We start from the raw sequence: 22589 nt of genomic DNA, 5'->3' as shown, positions 1-22589 counted from the left end.
GCCCCCGCTGAGCCCACCCCGTCCCCTCCCACCCCGCCACGCCTCTCCCCGCCCTCTCCGCCCCCTGCCCCTCCGCCCCCTCCCTTTAGTCCCCCCGCCCCTCCGCCCCGCCCCCTCTCCGCCCCCTCCATCCAGCCCCGCCCCCTTCGCCCTGCCCCGCCCCTCCCCCCACTCCTCCCGGCCGAGCTCTGTCCCGCCCCCTCCACCTCGCCTCGTCCCCTCCGCCCGGCACCGCCCCCTGAGGCATGCGCAGTGCGCCTGCCCCGCGGGGCTGCATGTTTGAGGACTGCGCGTGGGTCTCCCAGACCGGTGTCTGAAGTCGTCAGTTTACTGCTTGTAACGAACATAGCGATCACCGGGAACCTGGAAGTAGAGACTCCTTTCCACCGTCCTTCCGTCCCTAGGGCTGCTGCTAATCCGCCCGCCGGCATCCAGGACCCCAGGCTGGCTGAACGCCGGCACCCATCTCGCGCCCCAGGGCCCGCTACGCGCCTGGCATAATGGGAAAAAAATCACCACGGAAAGGTCCAACCCCTCACCATGCAGACAGGAAGCTCGGCCGCACGTGTAAGGACTCTTACGCCCCTTGGGGTTTCACCCCCGCTTCGCTGGTTCCAAAAGCCTGGATCGGGGCCTCCTTGTCCTGTGGGGGCCTCTCAGCCGCAAAAACACAGGCCCGAGCCCGCGGGCCTCCCACGCGCCGTGCATAGGCTGCGCTTCTGCGCCTCAGCACTGCGGCTGCGGGACCACCTGGCTCACTTTTCCATTCGGATGATGTCCCTGTACTTCGTGGCTGCAGGCTCCTCAAGCCCCAGGTCTGTGCGGGGACGAGCAAAGCAGCAGAATATCCATGCTACATCTTTCTGGAGCACCCATTTTACTACCAGAGTTGGAAGGAACGAAGTTAAGTAATTTCCAAGGCAAGTAATTAAAATTTTACGGTGAAAAGCCTGGAAACTCTTCTGCCGGTAATAACTGTCAGACATATCTGTGGCTGAAATGTCAGACTTTCTCTGAGAAAAAAAACTGAGAACTTGTTTCCCATTATTTAAAATAGGAAAAATTATAGGGCACAGCAAGTCAATAGAAAAAACCTACCAATTTCCTAACTCACAGTGTGGCAGTAGGTTTAAGTTGCACATAAGTTAGGATGTAAAATACTTAAATGTTGCCACTTGGTCACCCACATTTGATATGGTTGTTACCATGCAGTTGCCTTGTATGCAGTAGCAGTGGCTTGAGACCAGCAGTATCACTCATTTGTCAACACACCAAAGCTTTTCGAAGTCACCGTCATGATCCTGGTGGTCAACCAGTTGTTTCTGGAAGCAACATGTGGCTTTTCCAGCAAACTAGTTTAAAATGTTGTATTTCTTGAAAGCTCAAACTTTATCTCTACAACCATCAGCCAAAAAATTTGAGACAGATTCTTGTCTTTTGCCCAAACTGCACCATGATAGGGGCTCCAGGGATCCACCTGCTTCAGCCTCCCCAGTAGCTGAGACCACAAGTGTGCACCACCATGCCTGTTAATTTTTAATATTTTTGTAAAAACTACATCTCCCCACATTGCCCAGGCTGGTCTCGAACTTCTAGGCTCAAGCAATTTTCCTGCCTTGGCCTCCCAAAGTGCTGGAATTACAGCGGTGAGCCACCGACTGAGCTAGGAGTTAGAGACCAGCCTGGGCAACATGATGAAACCCCATCTCTACAAAAAATTTAAAAATTAGCTGGGAGTGGTGGCACTGCCGATAGTCCCAGCTACTCAGGAGGCTGAGGTGGGAGGATTCTTGAGCCCGGGAGATTCAGGCTGCAGTGAGCCGTGATTGCACCACTGTACTTCAGCCGGGGCAACAGTGCCAGACCCTACCCCCTCCCCCAAAAGAAAGAAAACTATTAGTTCATAATGCAGTTGATGAAATAATGTACATCCACAAAGAAAGGAGCAATCATAATATGTATATACTCAGTATTAAAATATTGTATATAGTATTACATATATAATATTGAATGCCTATAATGAATGGGGCAGTGTTTTAAGCACTTCATTTATTTATTTATTTATTTATTTATTTATTTATTTGCGGCACCTGTGGGAGTTTATTAGGGGGAGAATTTCCTTAAATGTGCAGGGACCAGAAAGGCAGGGGTGGGAGGGGTCCGCAGCCAGGCTCCGTGAGGTGTAGTCTCCCCATGGACTCAGGTTGAGGGGTGCTCCTCCTCGGGCCCAGGCCATCCCTCTTCAGCAAGCGCATTTTCTGCTGGTGCTGCCGGACAAAGTCTCGCACACAGGTATCCAACATGGCCTTGGTGAGGACCCCATCCTCAGAGGCATACGTCGTGGCCTGACAGGACACAACCAGCTGTGCAATCTTCCGGCCCGACATGCCCTCCGTCAGCCAAGTGATCTCCACGCACTTCCTCCCATAGTCAAACTGGGCCAGCTTCAGGTGCTGCTTTCCTTCTGTGGCCGGCTTAAGAACATACTTGTCAAGATACATTCTCAGCAGGAGCTCCTGCTCCTCCTGCCGCGGCAGGTCGAAGTGAAACACCAAGTCGATGCAGTTGCGGATGTCCCAGTGGAACTGCTCGGGATGGCGGCTGGCCAGGACCAGCATGAATTTGTTGCTGCGCTGACTCGTGTGGCTTAGGAAGGCGTTCTGGGTGGCTCTGAGGTCCTCATTTATCTCCTCAGTGGCTCTCTTCAGAAGGAAGGCGTCCGCGTTGTCCACGAAGAGCAGGAGGCTGCCCCGGCTGGTATTGGCCCAGTCAAACAGCTTGTGCATGGCGGTCACGCCTTCCCGCCCCATGGGGGCCATGTCCCCGCCTGTCATGATGGTGTAGTCCATGCCCGAGTGCACGGTGAGTTTCGTGGCAAACAGCGTCTTCCCGGTGCCTGGTGGCCCGTACAGCAGGACATTCCTGTACAGGTTGCAGTTCTTCTTCGTGTTCTTTGTTGCTATGGCAATGTCGCGCACCTGCGCTTCCAGGCTGGGACTCAGCACAACACCCTCCAGCATGTCCTGGGGCCGACTGAGGAGCCGCCGGCTGACCTGGAAGGGGTGCTGCAGCGCCTCCAGCACCGTGATGCGGGACTTCTCGCTCACCAGGGATGGCTTCAACAGCCCAGCCTCGATGAAGCGGGCCCCGGCGGCTGTCGCATTCTTGGCTGATTTTACCCCGACAGCCAGCAGTGTCAGCCCAACCACCGTGGCTGTCACTGTGTCCTGGTCTGTCACAAAGGCACAGAATCTTTCCCCAAACATGGTGACAGCCGTCCTGATGGACGCCAAGAAGGTCTGATGGTGCTTCCGCAGGGACTCCTCCTGCTTCCCTAAGTTCTCCTCATTGACAAGTTGTTTGAGCTTGGACTGTTGCTCCGGCTGCAAAGTCTGCTCCTTCATCTGCACCAGATTCAGGGCATCCTTCGACATGGCCCAAAGGCATGGAGGCCACTGACATCTATCCCTTACGTGGTAACCAACGGACAGCCAAAGTGCATGACGGGACCACACTTATTTAAAGATGGTTCCTCCCAGGTGATTCAAGGATAAAGATACAATGGGTAATCAGTAACTAACAGGAAAAACTCTTGTGGAAACAGAGTTAAGAGGCCAGGCTCTGTGGCTCACACCTGTAATCCCTGCGCTCTGGGAGGCTGAGGCAGGTGCATCACCTGAGGTTAGGAGTTGGAGAGCAGCCTGGTCAACAGGGTGAAACCCTGCCTCTACCAAAAATACAAAAATTAGCTGGGCGTAGTGCGAGCCCCTGTAATCCCAGCTACTCGGGAGGCTGAAGCAGGAGAATCACTTAAACGTGGGAGGTGGAGGTTGCAGTGAGCTGAGATCACACCATTGCACTCCAGCCTGGGCGACACACACTCTGTCTCAAAAAATAAAAAATAAAAAATAAAAAAATAGAGTGGGCCAGGCGCAGTGGCATACACCTGTAATTCCAGCATTTTGGGAGGCCAAGGCGGGCGGATCACAAGGTCAGTGAAGGGGTGGCCTGCCCCTCCACACCTGTGGGCATTTCTCGTTAGGTGGAACCAGAGACTTGAGAAAAGAAATGAGACACAGAGACAAAGTATAGAAAAAGAAAAAGTGGGCCCAGGGGACCAGCGCTCAGCATACAGGGGACTGGCGCCGGCCTAAGCACTTTATACTCATTATCCCACAAGGATTCTCTCTCGAGTAGGTCTGAGTATATTCAATTTAAAGACTAATTAGTAAGCAATACATAGAATTGAACAGGAAACTATTTAAAACATAGAAGGCTCTCAAAAATACAGTGTGGAATGAGTAATGCAAGTTACAGAGATACATAGCACATTTATAGAAAGTGTAAAAACTTACAAAGTTAAACAGTATATTATTTAGAGAAACGATATATTATTTAGAGCTATTATTATGTAATAAAAGTATAATGAAAGTCAGGGAAATAATACTTTTTGTAAAACTTCAGATGAATGATTGTCCTAGATGGGGAGGCAAAGGGTTATATTAAGGAAGGGCCAACCATGCAGATGGCTTCAAATGTAGTGGTGTAAGTGATGGCTACAATGTATTTATTTTACTTTTATGTGAGTCGGTGTGTGTGTGTGTGTGTGTGTGTGTGTGTGTGTGTGTGTGTGTATGTATGTGTAGTTTTGTATGTATAAAATAGCTCATAATAATTTTTTTTTTTTTTTGAGTTGGGGTGTTTCTCTGTCTCCCAGGCTGGAGTGCAGTGGCATGATCCTGGCTCACTACAGCCTCCAACTCTCAGGCTCAAGTGATCCTCCCACCTCAGCCTCCTGAGTACCTGGGACTATAAGTGCACACCACCATGCTAGGCTAAATTGTTTAAATCTTTGGTTGAGATGGGGTCTCACTCTGTTGTCCAGGCTGGACTTGAACTCCTGGTCTCAAACAATCTTCCTGCCTCTGCCTCCCCAAGTGCTGGTATTACAGGGTGAGTTGCTGTGACCAGCCTAATTTTTTTTTTTTATTTTTAAACAGCTTTATTGAGGAAAAATTCACGTACCTTATGATCCACTAAAGTTTACTATAATCACAGTTATGTGAAACCAACACCATGGTTAAGTTTAGAACATTTTTATCAGTCCTGTACCCTTTAGCTATCACCCTGTTATTCCCCCCAGCCCCTACCCCAGCTGTAAGCAACCACAAATCTAGTTGCCATCTCAATAGATTTGTCTTCTCTGGGCATTTCATATAAATTGATCCATATAAGTGTTTTTTCATGTCTGGCTTCTTCACATTTGTCTCATTCCAGAAGGTGACTGAATTGTTCCACAACTGGGAATACTAAGCTGTGGGGTGAATTTTTGGTTCCCAAGTGAATGTGAATGAGGCAGAGTGGAAGGAGAGTTCTTTTACTGAGGGAAAGGGGCAAGAACCAATGAAAGAAAGAGATCCAGCAGGAGGGGAGGGAGGAAGTGGGATGGAGAGCTGCTGAAAGCAAATGAACAGAGCTCTGGACCTTGACAGCAGAATAGAAGGTACAATGCAGCGGGGTGCAGGTCCTGAGGGGGAGGGAAGGGGAATGTGGAAAACAGCAGGTCATAAACTCTGAATTCCAGATGCTGAAGATGTGGGTCGCAGGGGTCTGGTCATCCCCTCACAGGCAGGGGCTGGAAAGTGGGGCTCTGCTCAGGTCCAGGAAGGAAGTGGGTACACAGGTGGTGTGGACATGTGCGTGGAAGCCCACAATGTTAGGTGCAGAACTTCAGGGAGAACCTGCATTTGGGCTCCAGGCTAGTTGGAAGTATTCTTTCATTCAGCAGCCTTCCCATTAAGTGCCTGCTGTGTGACAGACATTGTAGAGCGCAGAGATGCAATTTTAGCTGTCCCAGCCTTCCAGGGACTTCCCTAGAAGACTGGGACATGGTTATTTTCCATCTCCCCACGGTTCATGGAACTGTATTCTGCATAAAACGGGCAAAGTACAACTATCATGGATTAGTACTTGAAGAAATGAAGTTTTTACCTTCATGTTTTTTACGAAAGGCAGTATCTGAGATGTAGCATTCTATATCTTTGGCTTCTTTAATGTTAGCTATACAGACAAAATAGAAAATGAAAAAAATTTCCAATATTAAATATTCACATTGATGTCTGTATTAGTCTATTTTGTGTTGCTATAAAAGAACACCCGAGGCTGGGTAATTTATGAAGAAAAGAGGTTTATTTGGCTCATGATTCTGCAGGCTGTACCAGCCTGGCACCAGCATCTGTTTCTGGTGAGGACCCTGGGAAGCCTCCAGTCATGGTGGAGGGGGAAGTGGAGCGAGGAAGAAAGGAGGTGGGTGCCATGTGCTTTCAAACAACCAGCTCTCATGTTTCATAGAGGAAGGACTCACTCACTACAACCGGGACAGCACCAAACCGTTCCTGAAGGATCTGACCCCAAGACCCAAACACCTGTCACTAGGCCCCACTTTCTTTTTTTTCTTTCTTTTTTTTTTGAGACAGAGTCTCACTCTCCCACCCAGACTGGAGTGCAGTGGCATGATCTCAGCTCACTGCAAGCTCCACCTCCCAGGTTCATGCCATTCTCCTGCCTCAGCCTCCCGAGTAGCTGGGACTACAGGTGCACACAACCATGCCTGGTTAATTTTTTGTTTTAGTAGAGACGGGGTTTCACCGTGTTAACCAGGATGATCTCAATCTGCTGACCTTGTGATCTGCCTGCCTTGGCCTCCCAAAGTGCTGGGATTATAGGGGCGCACCACCGTGCCCAGCCTAGGCCCCGCTTTCAACATTGGGAATCAAATTTCTTTTTTTTGTTTTGTTAAGGAGATAATCTCACTCTGTCACCCAGGGTGGAGTGCAGTAGTGCAGTTGTAGCTCACTATAGAAGCCATGGCTGAGCTGAGCCATAGCTTACTGTGGCATCCAACTCCTGGGGCTCCAGAGATCCTCCCACCTCCGCCTCCTGAGTAGCTGGGATAACAGGCTCAATCCACCATGCCCAACTAATTTTTTTATTTTTTGTAGAGACAGGGTCTCACTAGGAGATCAAATTTCAACATGAGATTTGGAGAGGACAAATTTTCAAACTGTATCAATGTCAATAGGTTTTTTTTCACTCATAAAGAGTATCTATGTGTTAGGAACTTTAGATGTTTAAAAAGTGGTGGCAGGGGAGAAATATATAATAACGGGCACACACTGTATAATTTCCTCACATTTTAAATTACTCTGATAACTAATACATACATGGATTTATGGGTCTGGAATTTTTTCAGTGAGACATTTGTTTATAATTAAAATGTGGATTTTATCTCCTTATCCCTTTTTAATTCAGTCCCAGGCCTGAGCCACCATCCAAACATTCCTACATTGAAGCTGGGGTTTTTCCCTGAAAACGTTGCTTGTTAGGAAAACAGGATACAGTTGCCTTGAGCCAGCTGGCCTTGGCCGCCAGTCCGCTCTCACGGGGAGTGTTATTCAGTGGGAAGTCGTGCTCCCTGCATGGCACCGCAGCCCCTCAGCTCTGAACTCAGCAAACACTGTCCCATTTTGCCCCCAGTAACAAGCACAGGGGCACCACCACAGGCTAGTACCCAGTGGGAACCAAGTCTTGGGAACTTACTGGAATTGTTGAAAGATATGTCCCTTTTTAGTAATGCATATGGCCCTAAATATTAGGTACAATCTGACTTCAGACTCAAGTCATCATGTGTTTTGGCTCAGCTGTGGCCTGCATATGGTATTGTTGATATTAGAAATGAAAATGCTGGTGAGCCACAGAAAGAAAAATCCTGTGTTTTCTGAAACTTTCAAACACCTTTGGCCTTGTTCGTTAATCACCTGGAAGGAAGAGAACCTATAAAAACTGGAAACGCAGTGGCCAGCAGCCAGCCCTTGAGAGGCTTGCTGAGCTGTGAGGGTCTGGAGGAGGATGCAGCTCTGCATTGCTTCTGCAGCCCCAGTGCAAAGCAATGTTGAATTCCAGCGTGATATCGAAATGAATGTATTTTACTGTAATGTTACATCTTACATTTTTTATTAAATCCTTTGTTCATAAATGAAACAACAAAATGACAAATTATTTAACATTTTCATATTTTATAACCTTCCTGGCCTCTAGCAAAAAAAAAAAGAAGAAAGAAGGAAAAAGAAATTTGATTCCCAATGTTGAAAGCAGACCGTAGTGAGAGGTGTTTGGGTGTTGGGGGCAGATCCTGCAGGAACGGCTTGGTGCTGTCCTGGCGTTAGTGAGTGAGTCCTTGCTCTATGAAACATGAGAGCTGGTTGTTTGAAAGCACCTGGCACCCACCTCCTTTCTTCATTGCTCCACTTTGCCTTCCATCATGACTGGAGGCAGCCTGAGCTTCAGAAGGAAGGCCGTCCTCTAAGATAGCCTGTCCAATATAAATATGACCTAGGCCTGTATGGAGTTTTAAATTTTCTACTAGCCAGGTTAAAAAAACTAAAGAGAAACAGGTAGAATTGATTTGTGATAATATAATTTATTTGACCCATTATATCCAAAATATCATTATAATGTGTGATCAGTATAAAATTATTAATGAAACATTTTACATTTCTTTGTCCTGAATCTTTAAAACTCACCCCATATTTTACACTTCTAGCATATCCCAGTTTGGAGCAGCCACATTCCTGATGTTCTGAGGGCTCTGACTCCCTGACCTCAGGAAGGTGAAGGGCCTGAACCGAATTTCTCTGCCAGGAGCCAGGGAGCTCCCCCTCCCTACCCACATCTCTTTTCGGTCCCAAAGGAAGAGAGAGTGCCCTAAGAGGGCAGGGGCTGCCAGCAGGAGGTGGCCACAGGTACAACACTGCTACCCATCTGCTGCTTGGTGGGGCCATTCTCCCTCCAGAGATCAGAGGATAGCGGGGTCCCAGGAGGTGGGCCCTGTCCACAGCCTTGACCTCCAGAGATTAGATTTGGAGGGAATAGATTCCAGACAAATGCTTTACCTTGCTATTTGGCCTTGGCCCTAGTGGTCAGGCTGTCATCTGTTTCCTCCTGTGTTGTGTGATACTGTGTGAGTTTTAAGCACATACATGTCTACATGCATTTCTTTATAATTCAAGGGACCCAACTTCTAATAAGGGGAAAAGGAATTAGGTACCTAGATGGTCCCTACCGTTTGCCAGCTAACTTGTAATCAGCATGTTGTTAATCCTGGCATCCTGTCTGCTCTGGGTGTGTTAGTTCACTGTTACTGTGTAATAGCTGTCCCAAAACTTATTTAGCTCATGATTGAGCAGGTCAGCAATTTATGGCAGGCTCCTACCATAAATGAATTGTGATACCTATAAAACCTGCCATACCTTATAAGGCATAGCAATCTTCATGTGTGTGTATGGGAGAAGGGTGTCAGTGACCAGGCAGCTCTGCTGTTGAGAGTGAGTTGGCTGTGGACTGGGCAACTTCGGTTCTCTTCCCCATAATGTTTCATCCTCTAGCAGGCTAACCTGGGCTTGTTAATTGAGATGGCAGGGTTCTGAAAGAAAAGGAAGAAGCATTCAAGACCTTTTGAGACTGGGCCCAAAACTGCCAGCTGGATCCAAGTCTTGGGAAACAGATTCTATCCCTGGATGGGAGCAGCTGTAAAAGCACATTGCAAAGGATGCAGACACAGGGAGGGACGAAGAATCGCTATTGTTGCAGTTAGCATCACTATGCCTTTTCTTGCAGACAAAATGTATATAACTGTCCAAGTCAAGTAACTTGTCCAAAGCCCCACAGCTACTAAGCGGGCTGTGCTGGGCCTCAGGATCTGCTCGGCCTGACTCCAGAACACAGCCACCTCCATGGGCCGCACTATCACACGGCTTCCCTGGGCCTTCCAGGTTCCGGAGGGTGACTCTTCTGCAATAGAGGCAGGATTCCGGCAAGATTCTCATCCTTGAAGTATTCTTCACCATTAGGAATATTCCTCTCCAGATAATGATTGGGAAGCGTCTTGGAATAACTTGGAATAATTTTGGGGAAATGGTTGAAGGCTGAGTTAAGAAATCAAGGCACTAGCACTATATTTTTCATTTCTAATCATAGGAGAAATTTGAAAACACGTATAAAGCACTCCACGTGTTTGGAAATTCTTTTCATCCCATCTTGGCATTTGGAGGCTATTACTGGTCTTCAACACAGACTAAATCAAAATGCTGTGCCCCAAACAACCTCTTCCTCTGAAAACACCTGCTGTAAAGATAGATCTGCTGAGAAGACATTTCCTCCTGCTGCAGTTTAGTCAAGCAGCTGAGCATGTCTTGAAGCCGTCCTTTGATTTCAACAGGGCAGAGCCATTTTCTAAGACTGCCCGCCACCCCTCCCTGTAAAGCTGAGATGCTGCAATGAGGCAAATCCCCACAGCACACAAGGGAATCAGGCACAGCCAATGCATCCTTTAGCACAGCTAAGGTTCTCACCCTTGATGCACCTTACAATTACCTGGGTGGCAGGGGGCTTTTAAAATTCCCAAAACTGAAGTTGCAACAGACCAGTGAAATCAGAATCCCTGGGGCAGGATCCAGACATCCTTGCTGTTTAAAGCTCTCCAGCTGGTTACAGTGTGTGGCCAGCGTTGAGAACCACTGCTTGAAACCAACATCTTTTGATGAACTAGTAGCAAATGATTTCTCAAATGAATGTAAAGTCTTTGCTGCTGAGCTATAGCCTTTCAGTCTTGCTTGCATTATTTACATACTATCTTTTGCAGGACCTGACCTCTGCTACTCATTTTGTTTGACTCAACTCAATTTCACAAGTACTGAGTGCATATGATGTGCAGAGCACCATGCTAGTTATTGTGTCCTTGGTTTGGGGAGGACTTTGCTGGGAAATAAAATCACATCATCAGAAATAAGAGTCTTGCTACTTACCAAATTGAGGCAAAAATGGGAAGACCTAGGGGGTCTCACCCAAGGGTTAGGACATTAATAATCAGAATATGACAGTTCATCTGATGATGCTGTGAGTAGAAGTGTCCCACTTTGAAACAAAACACTGCTGTTACTCAGAGATACTAAATTATGTGTGCAAATATGTGGTATTTAAATATTTTGTTGATATATAGCGTGCATACAGAAATACGAGCATAAAGCTCAACATATATTATGACAAAGTTAATACACGTGGGTAACCAAGAAATAGAAGCAGCCTCACTCATGTGGCCCACAAGCGCTTTCTCCCTGTCTCCTCAAAGGTACCAGTGTCTTAACAGCTGACGTTATAGATCAGTTTCGTCTTTCTGTGCAAGTGTTTCATTACAGAGAAGTTTAAATATATACAAAGTGAAAAAAATTGTATAATAGACCCGTGACCCAGCTTCAACAGCTAGTATTCATGTGCCATTTTTGTTTCTTCTGTACCTCAGCCCTTTCCCTACCCTTCACTTTATGTATTTTTTTAGTTCTTTTTTGGTGAGGTAAGATATACATGCATTGAAAGGCACAAATCTGGCCGGGCGCGGTGGCTCAAGCCTGTAATCCCAGCACTTTGGGAGGCCGAGACGGGTGGATCACGAGGTCAGGAGATCAAGACCATCCTGGTGAACACAGTGAAACCCCGTCTCTACTAAAAATACAAAAAAAAAACTAGCTGGGCGAGGTGGCGGGCGCCTGTAGTCCTAGCTACTCGGGAGGCTGAGGCAGGAGAATGGCGTGGACCCGGGAGGCGGAGCTTGCAGTGAGCTGAGATCAGGCCACTGCACTCCAGCCCGGGCTACAGAGCAAGACTCCGTCTCAAAAAAAAAAAAAAAAAAAAAAAAAAAAAAAAAAAAAGAAAGAAAGGCACAAATCTTAATTGTACAGCTTTGAAAAATAAATAACACCCATATAACCATCACCCCTTTTCAGAATGGAATATTTCCATCATCCCCAGAAACCTCCCTCATGCTCATTCCTAGGCAATTTTTAACTCCCCCAGAGGAAAGTACTGTTGTGGGGGTTTTTTAACCATAAGTTCATTTTGCTTGAAATCGTACAATATACATTTTTATGTCCAGCTGTCTCAGCATAATGCTTGTGAGACATCTCCATAGTGTGTATTTTAGTAGTTTGTTCCTTTGTATTGCTGAATAGTATTCTGCTGTATGAATGCACTGTGGTTTGTTCATACATTTCTCTGTTGATGAATATTTGGGCTATTTCCTGCTTTGGGCTATCATATTAGTAAAGATCTATGAATATTCTTATACAAGTACTTTTTTGTATTGTTTTATTCCTTTATTAGCATTGAAGTGACACATATTTTCATTTTTTAGCAGTTGCTCCAGGGATTACAGTGTGCATCATTAACATTCTCACAGTCTAGAGTTAATATTGTTCTATTACAGTGAGTATAAAATAGAAAAACTTACTACAGAATAGCACCATTTATCTCCTATCCTTTGTGCTGTTGTTGCCATAAATTTCATATCTGTACATGTCAAAAACCCCACAACACAATATTATATTTGCTCTAGTCATAGATCTTTAGATGAAATTAAGAGGGAAAAAAAGAAAAATATATTAATAAATATTTGGAGGGAGATATTTTGCGGCCACAGAAACATACTGTTTCTTCTTTAAGTTTCATCACAACTTTTGCATTCATTGATGACTCTTTCCTGCAGTAATGATTACTGTAGTGTTCTAGTGGTAGTTTTCTATTTGTGCTATCCTTCAACATTTATTACTTGGAATTCTTCTGTAAGGAGATTTGTCTTTCCTTCCTGATTTATTTAATCTTTTCTATATCAGTATGGACTTGTGACTATTTCTTTTATGTTCTGGGTTATAATTTAGTGCTGTCATAATTATTTGCCACTCACATTGTTCCACTTTGAGTCACAGAGAGCTCTTCCAGGTTGGCTTCTTTTGACATGTCTCCACCCTTTTATGTTTTTTAAAAGCACATTTTATTTTCTGGCACTGCAAGATGCTCTAGTCTCATCTTGTGTTTTTCATGGCAGGCCTAGAATTAGTCATTTCTCCAAGAAGCCTGGGTTTCTTTTATAGGAGAATGGTATTTAGAAACTAAGATCTGGGTACTGGGTGTGCTCATTAATACTGGGATATCACTGCTTCTAGGCTCTCTCAGCATAGTTTGGAAACACGTGAATGTTTCCAAACATGTATGCATGAATACAAACTCAGCATCTACCTATCTCTATCTGTCTATCTAAACAGATACATTAAAATAGATAAGGGTTCATACTGACATTCCTAACTCTAGTGCAGCAACTCAGGATTTATTCTAGCATTCTCCCTTTGCTTATTTGTAACTCTTTCACCTACAGAGAGAAACTGGGATCTAATTCTCTAAAATATATTTGCTAACACGGAAAATCATTTCAGAATTGCTAACCCATACCCTGAAACAAATTCGCCAACAGTATGTTTGTGTACAGTTCTTGAGTCTTACAGTATGCAGTCAAAACAGTATTTTCCAAGGTTACTTAGGTGAAGACTTTTTTTCCCCACACTCTTCAATATGGGTTAGTCATAATTTGTAATGCAGTAAGATTCATTTGTCACCCACTGCATTCCATCCGACCCCCTCACCATCTTTGTTGATTTTTAAATTTATGTAGAATAAAACCTGTAGTAGACGCTTTTTCTACATCAGTTGAGATAATTGTGATTTGCCACTCCATTCTGTTAATGCAGTGATGTTTGAATGTTCAACCATCCTTGCATTCCAGGAATAAATTCTTCTTGGTCATAGTGTATAATTATTTTAATATACTGCTGAATTTAGTTTGTTGGTATTTTGTTGAGGATTTCTGCATTGGTATGCATCCGGGAAGTGATATGGATCTCTAGTTTTCTTGTCTACTTTTTTTTTCTGGCTTTGGTATCAGGGTAATTCTGACCTCATAGAATAAGTTTAGAAATTTTCTCTCATTTTCAATTTTTTCGAAGAGTTGGATTAATGTTATTTAAATGTTTGGTAAGATTCACCAGTGAAATCATCTGGTTCACGGCCTTTCTTTGTCAGAAAGTTTTTGATGACTGATTCAATCTTAGTAGTTACGGGGTCTATTCTAATTTTCTGTTTTTTCATTATTCAGTCCTAGTAGGTTTTGTATACCTAAGAATTTGTCTATTTTATCTAGACTGTCCTATTTGTTGGCAAACAGTTGTTTATAGTACACCTCTTATAATTCTTTATTTCTGTAGAATTCATAATAATGTCCCACTGTTATTTCTGACTTTGAGTCTCTTTTTCTTAGTCAATCTAGCTAAAGTTTTGTCAGTTTTGTTCATCTTTTCAAAAACCAACTTTTGGTTTTGTGTATTTACTGATAAGGAGGGATTTATTTCTGTCATATACTGTTTGTTGTTTATATGTCTTACAGCTTTTTTGTTCTTCATTTCCTACATACTGTCTTCTTTTGTATTTAATTGATTTTTGATAATGAAATGTTTTAATTTCCTCATTTCCTTTTGTATATATTCTATTGTGTGTGTGTGTATGTGTATGTGTGTGTCATCATGGGTATTACATTTAACTTGCAAGTTTATTCATTTTATTCAATTGTATAAACATACTGTAATTTATTTATCCATTCTACCCTTTATGGCCTTTTGGATTTTAATTATTGGACTTTTTGTTAGAGCAGTTTTAGATTTACATGAAAAAAAAAGTCAGGGAATTCTCATATACCCAGTCTCCTGCCCACATGCTCTGTTGTTACCCTTACAACCTTGCCTTGTGGTACGTTTGTTACAGTTGATGAACAATGTAGAAACATTATTATTAACTAAAATTCATTAGAGGTCACTCTTTGTGTTGTACCTTCTATAATTTTGAGAAATGTGTAATGACATGACATGTATCCATCATTAATGCAGCATTCAGAATAGTTTCACTGTCTTAAAATATCCATTGTGCCTCAGCTATTTGTTTCTTTCTTTCACCCTCCCTTTCCCACAACCCTGATAACTGTTGCTCTCTTTACTGTTTCCATACAATATCATGTGCAATTTTACAGAATATCGTATGGTTGGAATTCTATAGTACATAGCATTCAAGTGGGCTCCTTTCACTTACCAATATGCATTTAAGTTTCCTGTGTGTCTTTTCATGGCTTGTGAGCTCAGTTTTAAATCAAGGAATAATAATTTATTGTGTGAATCCACAACAGTTTATCCATTCACCTACTGAAAGGCATCTTGATTGCCTCCAAGTTTTAGCAATTATGAATAAAGCTGTCATAAACATTTATGTGGAAGTTTTTGTGTGAATATAAGTTGTCAGCTTATATATAAGGGTATACTTAGCTTTATAAGGAACTGCCAGGCCAGGCACAGTAACTCATATCTGTAATCCCAGCAATTTGGAAGGTTGAGATGGAAGGATTGCTTGAGCCCAGGAGTTCATGACCAGCCTGGGCAATATAATTAGACCTTGTCTCTACAAAATAAATTTAAAAATTAACCAGGCATGGTGGTGCCTGTTGGTGTTAATATCATTGTTATGCAACCTGCTCTAGGAAGTGACGATCCTGTGTTCTCTAAGATGAACGTAATGAGAATCACTCAAGTCAGTAGTCACAACCCATCATTAGCAGAAGCTCAGAAAATAAGATGTTAAATGCCTGGCCATTAAGTTTTCTTATCTTTGTTTATTTCTACAGAATCATCTCCCTTGCCCCACAAACGTGAAAGAAAAGACAAGAGAAGCACCACAGAAGAGGAGGGGAGAAGTGCCCCAGAAGAAAGTCAACCAGTCTCTGAAGCTTCGCCCAGGTGGGCACAGGCCAGCCAGCCTCTCCTCTGGTTGCCCAGCCAGCTACAGGCTGTCATATAACCTTCCACCCGGCGTGCTTTTGAGTGTGTGGAAGTGCTGTACGTCCTCTTCTTTGAAAACCTGTTGAGCAAATGCCTCCACATTTTATGCCCCTTCAACCTCCACCTCCAAGGGCCCCCAAGACCAAACATGCTGTGCACACACAGCAGCTCTTTGTGTCCCGCTCCTGGCCAATCTCCTGCATCACCTCGTTGAGCTCCATTGAACTCCGCAGTCTGCATACTCTGTGGAACTCAGGGTCGTCTTGCTCCATGGAACTCAGGGTCTTCATTTTCCATGGAACTCAAAGTCTTCTTGCTCTGTGGAACTTGAGGTCTCCTGGCTCCGTGGAACTCAAGGCCTTTGTGCTCCATGGAACTCAGGGTCCTTGTGCTCTGTGGAACTCAGGGTCCTTGTGCTCTGTGGTACTCGGGGTCTGTGTGCTCCATGTAACTCAGGGTCTGCATGCTCCATGGAAAGCACTGGGACACACTTGACCCCCCACACCCACACATACATCCTTCATTTTGTTCCTGCCCCTCACCTGTCCACCCTGTGAGGCTTCTTCACCCCCACTCTGCTTTGAGCTCACGCCGGGTCTTTCGGGCTGGCCTGAAGCATGGGTGTTGGTAGGAGGAAGTGGCTGAGGTCACACGTTCAGGCAAATTCTGCTGGTGTCGCACCTGATGGAGCTGCCTGGGGAGGATGTTTCCTTGGAGGACGTGCCCTGGTGGCCACTGGCTTCTTATGGTGCCCACACTGCTGCTGATGCCATGGAGGAGCCACAGGGCCACACTGGGGGCTGTTCGGGAATTGGTGGTTTTCATCTCCAGGTTAGGTAGGAACTGGCAGGCACCTTGGCTGTCCTTGTGGCCTCTGCCCTGACCCTGGTCCTCCCCAGATTGCTGATTTTCTGGGCTGCTGCTCTTCCAGGAGGAATTAAAGGTGGGAATGTCTGAAACCTATGTTTTGGATTAGCAGAGACCCTAGGCTCTGTCATGCAGAAAAGGGAAGGATTGCAGATGGTGGCGGGATCTGCCGAAGGCAGGGGCTTCACTGTGATGCTGGAGCCCTCCATGTTGGGATGTTTGCATGCAGCCCAGGTTCAGTTAGGTGGCCCATCAGCGAGTCCTGGATCTGGTCTCACAAGCCATGGACAACATGAGCTCAATTTGCCAGGGCTCCCTGGGAAGGGATTGGAAAGCCTGGGAAAGAGGCTGGGCTGCCTGTTACCCCCACCCCACACCCTGCCTCCTGTAACCCCTTAGGAGGTCCACACTTTGAGTTGTCAGCCAGAGACAGTAACTCAAAACCTTGGCTTTGGGCAGCCAGAAGTCCAGAAATGAGGGAGAGGGCAGGCCTAGACACCAAAATAAAAGTCTATATATTTTAATATAAATACCAGAGGTGTTTGAACCAGAACAACTCCATCTTGAATAGGTCCTGGGTAATTTAGACCCCACCCTTAAGCCTGGAGAATCTTGAATGAGGCTGAGACCTACTGGGCTGCATTCTCAGGAAGGCAGGCATTCTAAGTCACAGGATGAGATAGGAGGTCGGCACAAGATACAGGTCACAAAGACCTTGCTGATAAAACAGGTTGCGGTAAAGAAGCCAGCCACAACCAAGATGGTGATGAAAGTGATGTCTGGCTGTCCTCACTGCTCATTGTATGCTAATTATGCATTAGCATGCTAAAAGACACTCCCACCAGCATCATGACAGTTTAGGAATGCCATGGCAATGTCAGAAAGTTACCCTATATTGTCTAAAAGGGGGACGAACCCTCAATTCCAGGAATTGCCCACACCTTTCCTGGAAGACTCATGGATAATCCACCCCTTGTTTAGTATATAATCAAAAAGTAACAATAAGTACAAGCAGTTGAGCACCCCTTGCCACTGCTCTGCCTATGGCGTGGCCATTCTTTCTTTCCTTTACTTTCTCTAATAAACTTGCTTTCGCTTTATGGATTTGCCTCAAATTCTTTCTTGCACGAGATCTAAGAATTCTCTGTTGGGGTCTGGATCAGGACCCCTTCCCAGTAACATAAATATGAAACAAAGGTCCATAAATTGCCCCAATTGGAAACACAAAATTTACTATGAGGATTTATATAACAAAGAGATAAAAGGGGCCCTGATTGTCTTTTGTGCCTATACAGCATGGGCTCCAGATTAACAAATGCTAAAATGCACCAATTGACAAAGCTTCATGAACTTAGTCAATGCTGGGACTCAAGTTACAGTTATACCTGGGATAAACACTGCAATGCCTGTAATCCTGGCAAAATAACTATAGAGGAAAAATAGGCATGCTTTATTTTAACTGTAGCTTTGCCCAAATTTCACATAGGCATAATACTCATTGCCCTAAAATATGCTCAAACACAATGAATAATAAATATGATTCAATTAAGTCTTTGGCACTTATAAATTGGCTTGGATCTTTTAGGTCCCCAGTGAAAATAGCTAATATGACTATGACTATGAGACAAATTGGACCTTGCAGATCCCCAGTTAAAATAGTTCATATGACTCTGTGAGTTATAGCCAGATGTGTTAGTCTGCAAGGGCTACCAGAGCCTGGGTGACTTTAATAATCAGAATGTATTTCCTCGCTGTTCTGGAGGCTGGAATTCCAAGACTGAGGTGTGGGGGATTTGGTTTCTCTGAGGCCTCTCTCCTGACCTGAGATGACCCTTCCTATGAGCACACCCAGCACTGAGGTCTCTATGTCTCCAGATTTCTTCTTTTATAGCGACACCTGTCATGTTGGATTAGGGCCCACCTTAATGGTCTCACTTTAACTTAATCACACCCTTTAAAGCCTGTATCTGTAAATATGGGCACATTCTGAGGTACTGGGGGTAAGGGCTTCAATATGTAATTTTGGGAGAGACACAATTCAGATGTACAGGACCTTCAAGTTTAAAACTTAATATGTAAAACCTTGTTAATAAAAGGGTGATTCTCTCCACTGCTTCTCCATTTGATAGCTCAGTCTTGCCTGTGCTTAAGCCTGGAAGAAATAAATGGTGCTTCATGGTGGATTACTACAACCTTAACATTGTAATCCTTTCATTAAGGCCCCTATACCCAATAGCCAGTATTAAAAAATTTACTGACCCCATCCAATCAACAACTGGTAAAGATTTTGCTGTTATAGATTCAGTTATCATGTTCTGTTCAGTGCCTACTTCAATAGCCTCTCTGCCCTAATTCACCTTCACCTGCAATGGGACACAGTACTTCTTTTCTAGGCTACCCATGGGGTACCCCAACAGCATTGCCACCACATACAGTCTTCATAGAGTGCTTAAGTACACCCAGCTTTCTCCAGGAGCTCAGGTTAACCCAGACACTCATCCGAGACAGCATTGCCCTGGAGCTCATAGCTGGAGATGACATCCCCCAGGGAGTTTGATCTCTACAGGGAAATCAAACTCAGGGAAAACTTTGATCTCTACAAACCATGACATGTAGAGAGGCTCACACATCTGATTCAACAGTCCCTGATCCAGTGGTCCATGGACACATTTGCCCACAAGGAATAACCTAGAATCTCTCTCTGGTGAGGGTCAGGGGCTGAGTAGAACTTAGTTTTTAATCATTAGACATAGGCAAGGTGTTTAATTTACTGCACTTTCAAGCACTATGGCCCTCACTCAAAGTGAGGTAAATATTGCTGCAAAGGAGCAACAGCTGCATTGTTGGAGTTTTGCTTTTGAGGGCTGTGTGTGTGTGCGCGTGCACGTGCATTGATTTCTTTCACAAAATGCATTTTCAAATATTTCCTTACTCCAATCAACATTGCCCCTTCCTTTTAAATAAAGTTTTTGAAAACTGATAAGCCTATTTTTTTATTTACATTTTTTACTTACACTTCTTTACAAACTGTTTGCTATTAGTCTACAGTGAAAAGTCAACACTTTATAAAATAAGATTAGCATTTAAAAGCTTGTCAATTCTAATACTTTGAAAGGCTATACCCATTTTCAGAAAGTCTGGGCTATTCAAAATATTTTACAAAATTCTGAAACTTTGAAAAGTTGCAAGATTTGGGGACAGCAAGATGAGGTGTTTTCTCTAACAGCCAGTTTTGTTCACTGTATTATGAAATAAGTACTTTTTAAATTAACAGCTTGAATTCCAAATTATATTTTTGAAAATCAATAATGATTTTTGTAAAAATAGAAAGTCTGTTGTACCTTTATCTTAAAATTCATTTCTTATCTATTTTCTAGATTTGATGTTTTGCCATTTTAAAGGATACTAGACAAGAGGATCTCAATTTGGATCATTATCTTGGGCTCCTAATATCCTAATATAATTTTAAATCATCCCAAACAATGCATTATTACCATATATATCAACAATTCCCAAACTGCTATAAGCTATGTATACTATTGATATTTTTCAGCTAAAATATACTTATAAATACATAAAAATATAAAAATATTTTTAACTATGTGTTGTTATGCAATAATGCACTTTTCAAAAAGAAACGATATACCACTCTCAAGAATACCTGGAAGCTGCATGAAAATTCTTGATTCCTTTTAAATATAGTGACAGAAAAAGATGTAAATCTAACAATTGGCTGTTTTTATTGTATAAAGTTTTTTCTATAAGTACATGTGAATTAAGTATTTGTTATTCCACATTTCCCATGTCACCGATGCTGTGTGCCCATGGCACGGCTATTCTAACACTGCAGCTGCGGGGCTGAGGGTGGCAGACCGGGCACTTGCACTGAGCTGCATTCGTCACACAGTTGGACCAGCCCTGAGCCGGGGGCGGAAGTATCCTGATGTGAAAAGCTGTTTGCCGAGTACAATGACCACACGTTTCGTCTATTTTGAATCCACCATCAGAACAAAATCTACACTCTCGACAGATGAGACAGGCAGATATGATCTTTGAACATGAGTGAGAAAGACGTTCACACAGAATCCCATCCTCCCTCACGTGACTGGAGGATTAAAATGGCAGTGGAGGAGTGGATGTTCAGCTCAGGGGTAGATCAGTGGCACTGTCACAGCTATTTTAGGACCTGAAATATTTATATGAGCCTATTCCAAACCCTAATAATACATATATAATGAACTCAGAACTGTACACAAAGGGAAACAAAAAACCACTCTGACAGTGTCCAGGTCCCTCATCAACTCCCCAGAAGTCAAGGAGGTCAAGGCTGGTCTCAAACTCCTGGGCTCAAGCCATCCGCCCACCTCGGCCTCCCAAAGCTCTGGGATTATGGGCATAAGCCACCACACACGGCCTAGTAAGTTCTTTCGATATGTTTGGAATGAATGTGTTTCCAGGATAAAAGCTTACAATGACATCTTTCTTACTTGTAAGATACCTGAAGAGCAGAGAGAGGGTCCCCAGGCTGGCTAAGCATCCGGAACACTGGGGGAGCTTTAAAAACACAGATATAAATGATTGTGCCTCACCCCTTACTTACTGAGTCACAATCCCAGGGATGGAAGCGCCCAGAGAGCTGTCTTTTCAGAACTTCTCCAGCTCTCCAGGTGGTGCTGACAGGCAGATTTAGAGCCAGTGCTTCAGGCAGCCCGTCCCAGACCTCGGGAGCAGGGGAGTCACCCAGGGCTAGGTCAGACTGAGGGTTCTGGTGCACCAGGGGTGGGGAGGGGCTTGAGAGTTGGCCTTTCCAACAAGCTTCCCAGAGAGGCTGGTTTGCTGATCCTCAGACCAGGCTTTGAGGGTGCACAGCACTCTTCCTCTAGGTGTGTGTCCACATACCTGGCACCTTTGTTGTTGCATTGCCCCAGGCATGAAGTGCAGGGTGCCCCCTCTATGCCTTCAGCCTCACTCTCTCCTCTGCTGACCCCCAAATTGCTGGGGCTTGGACTTGCCTTTATAAAGGGAGCTCTCAGCTCAGGGATGGGCCCTCCCCACCGGCCCCCTCTTCCCAAGGCCCAACATCAGCAGGAGCTGCTAGAGCAATTCATTCTGGGGAGTCTATGTGGTGTGAAAGGCTTAGGGAAACCATTCTGTTTATTGTCAAGGGCCAGGAAGCAAAGCCTGGAAACAAAGTCTGGTATTGCTCGACCCAGTGGTGATGAGTGACAAGATAGGGCCGGGTGCGGAGGAGACTCCCACACACAGCAGGACCGAGTGAGCGCCAATTCTTCCTTCAAACACTGGCACCAAGGAGAGACCGCAGTCCATTCCCATAAAGGCAGTGGACAAATGGAAGCATCGCTTGGTGTGCCAGCTCCTTTGGGGCAGGAGAACAAGAGGTGACTTGAAGCGGGGTCGGGAGCCCCATCCCAAGCACAGTGGATGTTGAAAGGGGTCCCAGGCTCCCCAGGTCCTGGGCTTCTCTTGATTCTCAATGTTAAGCTTGTTGATTGAATATAGTTGCTTAATGCGGACCCCAAGGCAAGGAAAAGACACAGGCCAAGAACCGGGGGCTTCAGTCAGCTCTGAAAAGTCAGGAAGAGCATTTCTAACATCCAAATGCAAACATCTGCCACCCCAGGCTGCTCCCATCTGGAAACTGCACTGCAGGGCACAGCAGGTCGCAGGTTTGCCTCCACCACCCAGCTCCCGCCTCCCTCACTGTGCGGGATGAGAGGTCCACACACCCATTCCTTCTCACCTTTGAAATGGAAGTGGTGGCTGCAGCCTGGGAGCTGAGGCAGTCCTGAGCAGGTGAGACCACCAACAGGGGCCTTGGGTGCCTGCCAGCCACAGGCTGAGCCATACAGGCTGTGCACAGCCATGCCTCAGCCACCAGGATTTCCTTCCTTGGAACTGGGCCTTCCATCCAGAGAGGCTTGCAGCAAAGAGCAGAAATGGGTT

The 22589-nt window shown here is 44.9% G+C and overlaps 2 pseudogenes; one reads left to right on the top strand and one right to left on the bottom strand.

The window, feature by feature from the left end:
* Positions 1-306: 306 nt before the first annotated feature.
* On the top strand, positions 307-18735 carry LOC139361363 (putative uncharacterized protein LINC02693; annotated as a pseudogene).
* Positions 2200-3434, bottom strand: LOC139361365 (ATPase family AAA domain-containing protein 3C pseudogene; annotated as a pseudogene).
* Positions 18736-22589: the final 3854 nt, after the last annotated feature.

This window comes from Macaca nemestrina, unplaced genomic scaffold (assembly GCF_043159975.1).
Source record: "Macaca nemestrina isolate mMacNem1 unplaced genomic scaffold, mMacNem.hap1 Scaffold_45, whole genome shotgun sequence".
Lineage (NCBI taxonomy): Eukaryota > Metazoa > Chordata > Mammalia > Primates > Cercopithecidae > Macaca > Macaca nemestrina.
Note: the sequence above shows the minus strand (reverse complement) of the source record. Positions and strands in the feature narration are given on the sequence as shown.